General features: G+C 42.7%; 1 non-coding gene across 1 annotated transcript; it reads left to right on the plus strand.

Moving 5' to 3' along the window:
- Positions 1-9,631: 9,631 nt before the first annotated feature.
- On the plus strand, positions 9,632-9,775 carry LOC117707986 (small nucleolar RNA SNORA48). The gene has a single exon (XR_004606723.1). It is a non-coding gene; the product is annotated as a small nucleolar RNA SNORA48 (small nucleolar RNA).
- The last annotated feature ends 483 nt before the right edge of the window (positions 9,776-10,258 follow it).

The following is a 10,258-nucleotide window of genomic DNA, read 5'->3' on the forward strand; positions in this document are numbered from 1 at the left end:
ATGCCCAGACATCTAGCGACACAGTTGGTAAAGCCTTCTTACGTAATAATGATAAAAATACTTAACATTTATTTAACATTTTTACACAGGAGTGCAGGAAAAGGTTGATCGTCGTTATCTGGTGAGATTCTCAAAGATGATGTGAGAACAGTCTCCAATTTACAAACCTCTATTCACAAACACATACACGGGCTTTGCAGGCTAAGAAGTCTGCCCAGTGTAACCATTTAAATAGTTTTCTCATGCCAAAGAGCAAATTTCAAAAAGTTAAAAAGAATATTTTTTTTAAAAAATGTATAGAAAATGACTTAAGGTTTAGTTTACTTCTGTTATGAGAGACCCAACTGGTTTGGAAGGACGTGTGTGTTTGTGTGTGAAACCAGTGAGAAAGAAATGCTGGATAAGATTGTACAGTAAAATAGAGGAATTGAAAACTGAATAGTATTCCATAGAACAACAAACTCCAATCTTTTAGCATTCATTTCTATTGCTATACATATTATGTTTTCCCATAAGACAAAAAATAATTTTCAACTTACAAGTCTTAGAGTTCACATTTAATTTTTAAAGACTCATACCTAGCTGAGAAAACATATGTTTCCTAACACCCAGAGGGGCTCAGGTGGACTTACTAGACAATGTGTGGAAGTCTGTGTCCCTTTTAAATTCATCAGTTGGCACCATTGCCAATGGAAGTTAAGAGGTGGCGTGCACAGACTCAGAACCTCATGAATCGGATTGGTGCCCTGGCCACCTCAATGTCTGTTTTTCGGTTTTGAGAGAAGGTCTCATACTCCCTAGATGGCCTTGAACTGACTTTGTGGCTGAGGCTGGCTTTATACTGATGATCCTCCTGCCTCCACCCCATCATGTGCTGGGATTACATTAGTGTGTCACCTGCCCAGTGGATTAGCTCCCTTTTAAAAGAAGCACCGGGGAGTTAGTTTTTCCTTTATACTATATGAGGGTTCGGAGAAGCTGTCTTCTATAAATCATAAAGTAGGTCACATGCTGAAATTGCTGCTGCTTCCATCCAGGCTCGGAACTAGAGAAGGTAATTTCTAAGGTTTATATGCTACCCAGCCTGTGGTGTTTCGTTGCAGCAACTTGGGTGGATAAAGACAATGGATTTGTGTTCTACAATTGCACTGGCCACATGTGACTATATAGCACTTGACATGTGACTATAGTAGACCGAAGAAATGATTCTAATTAGATTAGTGTCTTACAACTAGTAACTACTATAGTAGCTAATCTTGGTTGTCAACTTGACTGCATCTGGAATCAACTAAAACCCAAGATGCTGGGTGTTCCATAAACACACACACACACACACACACACACACACACACACACACACACACACACAGTATGTGCATTAAATCTATCAGTCCTATTCCTTTAGACAACCCTGCCTAATACAGATACTATGTTCCATTTGTGGCCCATTGCTTTGGAAGGACGTGGTCTACAGAACACCTAGGTGAGCCACTTGTGCAGGAATCTTTGCAGTACATAGTTATGGGAGATTTTGGCATGAGTGGTATGAAGACACCCTGCAGAATGAGCTCTTTCTCTCTATGCTCTTCCACAATATTACTTATTAAGACTGTCATCTCAGGGTTTAGAGACCAAACCACTTGGGGTGGTTTCAATATGAAATTATTTCCCATAGGCGCCTGGGTCAAGTGCCTGTAGGCTTTATTTTGGAAGGCGATGGAAACTTTAGAAGGCAGAGCCTCTCTAGAGGAGGTAGGTTACAAGGAGGTGCTTCCAGATCCTTTTCTCTCTCTGCTTCCTGTTTGTCGAGAGGTGAGTAGCCTCTGCCACAGGTTCCCATCATTATGAGTCTAGATCAGTCGAGCCCTGAGCTTGTTAAACCATAGTACTGGAACCTCAGAAACCATGAGCTCTGAGCACCTAGCCCCTGGAGGTGTTCATGTCATCTATTTGTCAGCTACACACACCTCAGCAACATGCTTGTGAGAATTTTCATTCTGGGGGTAACTAGGTAACATTTATCCCATCCATCCTCATAAAGTCCCAGTGATAAGCCAAGGTTTGACTATATCAGCATTCACCTGGAGGAACCAGAGAGCTTTATTAAGCTCTCAGAGAGAGCTTACTCACAGAGCAGTAGGTGAGGGTACAGCAAGAGCATAGATGACCTCAAAGCAGCCACCCTGCATCGTGGATGATGGCTTCCTTCCTCCCCTAGACTTTACAGTCCATATACTGTAGCCCTTCTCAGACCCCAGGGCCATGTGCAAATTAGGGTGGAATTACAAACAGCTTATCAGGAGGGGTGGCCACATACTCAGGTAAGGGTCCTATGACCCTCCTGCTCTCTCCTACTGTGAAGGAAGCTCAACAGCCAACAACTCCCGCTATGACTATCCTCTGCAACAGGACCAGCTGAGCTCCAGAAAAAGGTGGGGGTTTGGTTCAGAAGCTGTCCTGTATAACATAACCCAGGAGTGTATTGTTTCCTTCTATTATTGTAGAATTTCTGCTTGAGAGGCAGGGGATAGCTCAATGGGTAAAGTGCCCGTGGCACATGCGTGAGAACCAATTTTCACATAGAAGTCATGCATGGTCCTACTATTTGCAACCCGAGCACTAGGGTGGAGGTGGGGAAGGGCACATCCTTGATCTTCAGAGCTCACTGGCCAGCCAGTTTAGCCAATCAGTGAGTGGTGGTTCAGTGGGAGACTCTGTCTCAAAATGATAAAAGTGGAAAGCAACTGAAAAAAAAAAAAACAAGATGTTGACCTCTGACCTCCACAGACATACATGCACACATACACATATATAATCCTGTGCTTGTGTGAGTGAACACACAAAAACATACATTTGCATATACCTCTCTTCCCCGACCACACACATACCACACAACACAAATTTCTACTTTAAAACTTGTTCATCACATCTTCTCATGGTCCCCCATAGGATCATATATTCAAATTCTGGTACCCAGTTAATGGAATTTGGGGGAAAGGATTAGGAGGTGTGGACTTGTTAGAAGAAGTATGTTATTGTCTGGAGGTTTCAAGAGCCTGTGCCAGGCCTAGTGTCTTTCTCTTTCTGCCTGCAATTTATGACTGTTATGTGAGCTCTCTGCTACTCCAGCACCATGCCTGCCTGCCTGCTGCTATGCTTCCCACCATGGTGATAATGGACTATCTTAGTCAGTGTTTTATTGCTCTGAAGAAACACCATGACCAAGGCAACTCTTACAGAAGCTAACATTTAATTGGGGATAGCTTACAGTTTTAGAAGGTTTTAGTTCATTATCATCAATGGCAAGAAACACGGCAGCTTGCAAGCAGACACAGTGCTAGAAATGCCGATGAGAGTTCTATATCTTGTGTTGAAGGCAACAAGAGAGACTGTGTTCTACACTGGGCAGAGCTTAGGCATAGAAGATCTCAAAGTCCACCCTCATAGTGACACACTTCCCCCAATAAGGCCACACCTACTTGAACAAGACCACACCTCCTAGTAGTGCCATTCACTGTGGGCCAAGCATTGTAACATACGAATCTATGGGGGCCAAACCTAAAACCACTACATGGACTAACCCTCTGAAATTGTAAGCAACCCCTCAAATACATGCTTTCCTTTATAAGTTACCTTGATCATGGTATCTCTTCACCGCAATAGAACAATTACTAAGGCAGAGAATAACCTAGCATTATGTTCATGTGCGCAAATGAGTTTCAATTTTATCTTTAAACGAATGAGTGGGTTACTGTGTATTGAGTAATAACGTCTTCCCGGGATGTAGAATTGCTGATCCTGGAAAAGGAGGAGGAGAGAATTATACTTTGAAATAACCCTTGGCTTTGGGTTTCTTCTTCAAGTCTTCTGAATCTTCTTGATTGAATTTTGACAGTAAGAGATATGTATTGATGATTCCCTTATTGATCACTTAGGACAGTTAGGACAATGACAGATAATCATTGACTATCAGGAGATCCTGTCTTGATGCCAGGGGCTGCCCTGGGCTATTCCTACATTCTGAAGTGTCAGTCTTCACATACCATATGAAAACCAGCATGACACTCCAATGTAGATACAGTCTGACCTAAGCTCCAGTCCCCCATAGGCATGTGAGCTCTGTGTTCAATACTCTGGATCCTCATGGTAAACTGCTCAGACGCCCCTTTCTGGCTTCAACCCCATCTTTGCATCTCTGCAGCCCAGGTCACTTAGCTCCCTTTTAAGAGCTTGGTTCTGTCAGAATGCCCCCCATGAAGATGGTCCACAAAACTAGTCTCAGTCTCAGGGTGCCTCCTGCCTCACCTTCCTCCTTCATTTTCAGCTTCCTCATCAGAGGAAAAGATGAGCCATAATGACATTTCTATACAGGTGAAAATACTGAGGGATGCTCACAATGCAGCCTGTGGAGTGATGAGGAGCATGGGGCCAAGGGGAATGGAGAGGTGGCTCAACATTTATGGGCATGTTCTGCTCTTCCAGAGGACCTGAGCTTGCTTCCCAGCACTCATGCCTGGGGGCTTGCCTGTCCTTACAGCTCCAGGGGATCCGATGCCTCTGGTTCTGAGGCTCCTGCACTCATGTGCACATATAGACATATATGCATAACACATAGTTAAAAATAAGTAAAATAAACTCTTTAAAAGAACATGTATCATGGGGCAAGTTAAATCGTAATTCTGAATCTTGTACTCGTCAGTAAATTAGAAACGGCTCTGTTCATCCACTGGGAGAAGTCATTAAGAGTTTGCTAGTGTCAAAACATACACACCTAAGAGTACAAAATAAGAACTTCCAAACTAAAAAGATGCCACCAGAAATGGAGTACCTGGGTTGTCATGTGACTTCGTGGTACAGTGCTTGCCTAGCAGGTATAAGGCCCTGTATCCCCCTCATGAGAAAGGGGTCTGAACTGGAGAACTAAAACTTTCTCATACTAGATGAAAATTATGTCAAGACAAGATGAAACTCACCAAAATGTGAAGGAGTTTCTCCTCAACTTTAAGGATTTGTTAATTGATCTCACACATAAAAATATGTTTGTGGGCTAGCAAGATGGCTCAGAGAGTAAAATCATTTGTCATGCAGGCCTGATGACCTGAATTCAGTGCCTAGAAGATGCCATGGATGTCAAGACCTACAAGTCATTTTCTGACCTTCACGTATGCACCATGGCACATGTGTACCTACGGTCATTAAAAATACATCATAAACTCATATACAATAATAAACCATACACACGCACACATGTATACACTTGTCAAATGTATAATGTTGGAAACCTTTGTATCAATACAAAACTTAGAATTGGTGTCATATAACTGATCTGTCTAGGTAGAAATATATCAATTAACAATGCTGATGGAAAAACCTCAAATATTATTTTTGAATACTTATTTTAAGTCATTTTCTAAGGGATGTGAGCACTCCATATGTGAGGTTTCCCCATTCACGAATATGTTAAATCACATATACATCCAAACAACCCCCTCAAGAGAGCTATTTCTTCAGAAGTGTAGCTTCTGGTAAGGCGTCCACACCCCTATGCATGCTCCTGTGATGACCCTAATTAATCTCGGTGGGATATTGACACTGACCTAAGCAACTTGGGAGACAAGGGGTTATTATAGCTTAATGGTTGCAGTCCATCACTGAAGGAGCTCAGGACAGGAGCTCAAGGCAGGAACCTGAAGCAGAGACCGTGAAGGAACACTGCTAACTACCTAACTCACATATGAGACATTAATCATGCAGATGCTTCAGAGACATGCTCACAGGTCAGTCTTATAGAGGCAGTTTCTCAACTGAAGCACCCTCTTTCCTGGTGACTCTAGTGCCACACTGACCAAAACTAAACAGTTGCTACCGATCCTTCGTCAATTTCACGCACAAACACATTACTATTCTCCCACTGTCATTTTTCTTGTTTATACCAAAGACCTCACAATATAAAACCTGGTGTAGCCTTTCAATTTCCACAGTCTTTAAAAGTTAAAACATATAAAAGACCCAGATCCCCTTCAAAATCGGAAACCTCTTAACTGTGGTGGGTTTGTGAAATAAAAACAAGTTACATGCTTTCCAGATCTCAGTGGGAAGAACCAGGGCACAGTTACAGTAAGAACAAAGCAAAATCAACATTCAGACATGTAAATCAAATCCAGCATCTGGGACTTATGATTTCCTGGGCTCCAAAGGGCTTGGGCAACTCTACCCTGACTCTGCCATCTGTAGTATACAGCCTGTCTGATAGGCTTGGGCTGGCTTCACTCCACAGCATCCCACAGCCCTGGCACCTCTAACATGTTGCAATATCCACTGTGACTGAGGATACACCTTCACCAGTGGGCTCTCTACACTTCTCACGGTGCCGGTCCTCAACTTCTCTATGTGACTTTCTCAATCCTGGGGTCTCCACTGCAACTGAGGCTGCACCTTCATCAATAGCCTGTCTCTGAGGCTCTCTTCAGAGACTCTAACCCTGCCTTATGGTACCAAGCCTTAACTGCTCTCAATGGTCCCTTTCAAGACCAGTACCACCAGTGAGACTGTGCTTGATAGGAGATAATTATTCTGTGGATGGCTTCCCAATCCCTTTAGAGGAGCCCAGAAGACTGTGAGTGACTTCCAGAAGTTAGACACTAAGATTCACGGTTGAACTTTGGTTTCTCTCTGATTTAATTGTGACTGTGCCCTTTTGGAGTTCTTCCCTCTTGGAGTAAGAAAATATTTAACTTATTTTGACTTTGCAAGAGCTCACAGTTGTCAGAGTTTGGAGTTTGGCAGGTATTTTGGAGTGTTAGAGAGATTGGGGATATTTTAGAGAGGCGTGAACTTTGAAAGAGACTTTGGATGTCCTAAAGAGATTAACTTTTAAAGTGCTTGGATTTGTAAAGACTGTATGACTTTTAAAAGTTGGAATGTTTTATATTGTGATATTAATATTAACATGTAATTGTGGCAATGAACAAGAAAGGGGAGGTTATATTTTAACTGTAATGTGTTTGTGTGTTACATTAACAAGCAGTCATATTTTTATGTTTTATGGACATTTTTCATAAACTTCTCAGGGCCTTGAAAAATCCAAAATCTATGTCTACTTGACACATGCTAGAGTCGTTGTGGAAGAGGGAACTTCAAATAAGAAAATGCCCTTATTAGATTGGCCTAAGAGAAAGCCTGTGGTGCATTTTTTATTACTGAGGCAAATGTGGGAGGGTCCAGCCCGTTGTAGGGAGTATGACACCTGGGCTGGTGGTCCTCCGTGCCAAAAGACAGCAGGCTGCTGGTAAGCCAGGAGAAGCAAGCTAGTAAGCATCACATTCCTCCTGTCCAGGTTCCTACACAGAGTTATTGCTCCAGCTTCCTTCAGTGATGGATTTAATAAGCTGTAAGGTGAAATGAACCAGTTACTTTCATCACAGCAAAAGAAATTCCAACTAAGACAGGGACTCTTTAAATATTATCAAATCCAGCTGCCTGCCTGATGTGGTCTTGACACCCCTGGACTACAGCTTCTGTGTGTGAGTCCTGAGGAGACACTTCCCAGAAGATTTTGTCTCCGTTAGACAGGTCTTGTCTTAATCACGCTGTTTGCAGCTCCAGTTGGGCACCTTCAATTGCCCTAGTAAAGCACAGGCTTCACTTAGATAATGCTGGTGTCTTACTACTCACAGCGTATCCTTACGCCTCAACTGAGCAGAAGCCTTACACTAAACTTCCTGGGCCGAGCCTGAGTTGTCGGCATTGCTCTCAACGCCACCATCCAAGCCCCTACACTAGTAGATCTTCAAGCTCCAAGCCCTCATAGCTCAAAGCTCCAAGTGCTTCCACAACCACTCCCCCGCCCAAAAATATATCTGTGTCCATAGCAGCAACAGCCCACTCTCTGGTACCAATTTTTGTTTAGACAGACAGACAGACAGACAGACAGACAGACAGACAAGAAAGTAGAAAGGAAACTAGCAGGAAAGAAGAGAATCAGCAAGAGTGGAGGGGACAAAAGAGAGTAATGGGGGTGAATGGGATTAAAATATACATGTGTGAACTATCGTTATGAAATGTTGTATATAATTAATATATACTAACAAGAAACCTTTTTTTAAATTTTTCAAAAATTATGCGTGCACTGAACATGTACTGCTTTTCTTGCCCGTATCCCCTAAACAGTTACATTAACAACTATTTACATAGCATTTAAATATGTTAAGCATTTTAAGTAACTAGAGATGGTTTGAATGGGCGTAGGGGGATGTGAACACATTAGGAGCAAATGCTGCCATTCTCTACTGGGGGCCCCAAGGACTTGTTTTGGCAATGTCACTGGGCACTGGTGTGGTCCTCTCATAGATACCCAGTGATAACTGATTTCTTTATTAAAAAACATTCAGTTTTCTCCGTGCCTGTCTTTAAGGTACGGAGGTCTTTCTATCGTCTTTACAACCTTATGAACTACATCCAGCTCCTCTCATGTAGTTCATCAGCGGGAAAAATGGTGCATATAAAAAAGACTCTGCTGTTCTTGCCAAATGCAGCCATGGAGCAGAGAGCTGCAGAAGCTGAGAGCTGCAGAAGCGGAGATGGGAGGGAGCTCATGCCTGCACTGAGAAGTCAAGGCTTCTGGGAAGGAGAATTTCATCAAGCTGAATGTGTCATGAATTTTAAATATTGTGTCTTTGATTCTAAAAAAGGAAAAATAAGTATGTTGTCCTTTCTTGAAGCCTTGTGTCTGGTCATTATCCTGGCAATTCTTATGAATGGAAACTGATGTCCAGGGAAGAGGAAGAACACTGCTGGGACTGTATGTCATGCCTTCTCGATAACTCCATGGACTCACACTGCTGGGGGCCATATGCCATGCCTTCTAGATAACCCCACAGACTCATGCAGGCTCTACCTAACTTGAAAATGAGCATAGCAGTGTTCTATTTCATGGATGTTTTTCATAAACTCCTCAAAGTCTTGGAAATCCAAACAGCATCTCAGTTTCAGTGTAAACAGATGACAATTTATTTGGTTCTTAACTTAGGTGCTCTGTCTCACTACTACTACCAAGGAGCAACGGTAAATCCCCAAAACAACCAGAGCCTTCCCCATTGTTCCAAAAGTAGTTTTCTACAACAGTCTATTATGGAAAACCTCAGACATAGTCATCTGAAATAAGGTTACTGTAGATACCCATGTACTTTTTACCAGATTCTTTTATTGTCAAATTTCTTTAAAAGTCTTGTCATGGTGTGTCTGTCTGTCCATGTTTCCATGCATCCAATCATGCATCTACTCATCTTCTTGTCCATTTGTTTATCTACCTTTACCTATCCCCCTCCACCCATCCATCCATCATCCATCCATCATCCATTCATCATCCATCTATCCATCATCCATTATTGCATTTATCCATCCTTCTACCCACTCGTCATTCATGTGTTCATTCATCTGTACATCCCTTTATCTATCCACGAATGCACCCATCCATCATCCATTTATCCTCTTACTCACATAATAACTCTTCTAATTTTGATGCATGGAAAATAAATAATTTACATTTTTTCATTTTGTATTCTTCTGAGATAGAATATTATAGTCCAACCCTAGTTATACTGTAAATATTAGAATTAAAATGGTATAAATAACTCACCTGGCAATGGGTAAAGAGACACCTTGTTGGTGGTACTGCCTTATATCAGTAAGGGACAGATCAGATGGCAGGTCTTTGTTCATCCTAGTTTGATGCCTGGCTTGGTGGCCAAAGCCATCTTATGTCTAGGACACATAAATATCAAATCAAATCAAATCAAATCAAATCAAATCAAATCAAACCCAGGCAGCCACAGCATAGGAAGAGAAAGACAGAGATCTGCAGACTGCCGTGCCACCCACAGACCTGCCCTCCAGTGCATGGCACAGGCAGGTCACAGACACCCACTTGCCACCACATCATGCAGCATGGATGGAGGTTGTTTCCCAGGGGCCCACCAGCCGTGTGGTCAGCCCTCAGCCAGAGCCATCACAATGTGCAAGTATATGGTGGGCAGCTGGGAGAGGAAACAATAAGTGGGCAGCTTGAGCATTATGAAGAGAAATGGAACTGTTCCCACCACCTGTATGAGAGGTGACCTGAGAGCTGACCTGGCAGTCAGGAGAGCTGACTCTGCCTCTCACTCAGGAGTGGCTGCAGCACTCAGGAGAGTGGGCCCTGAATCTCACCTTGGCAACACAGTAGTACTGGTTCTGGTAGCAAAGCCATGGGTGAGCCCCA

The sequence above is a fragment of the Arvicanthis niloticus genome, chromosome 4 (genome assembly GCF_011762505.2).
Source record: "Arvicanthis niloticus isolate mArvNil1 chromosome 4, mArvNil1.pat.X, whole genome shotgun sequence".
NCBI classification, from domain to species: Eukaryota; Metazoa; Chordata; class Mammalia; order Rodentia; family Muridae; genus Arvicanthis; species Arvicanthis niloticus.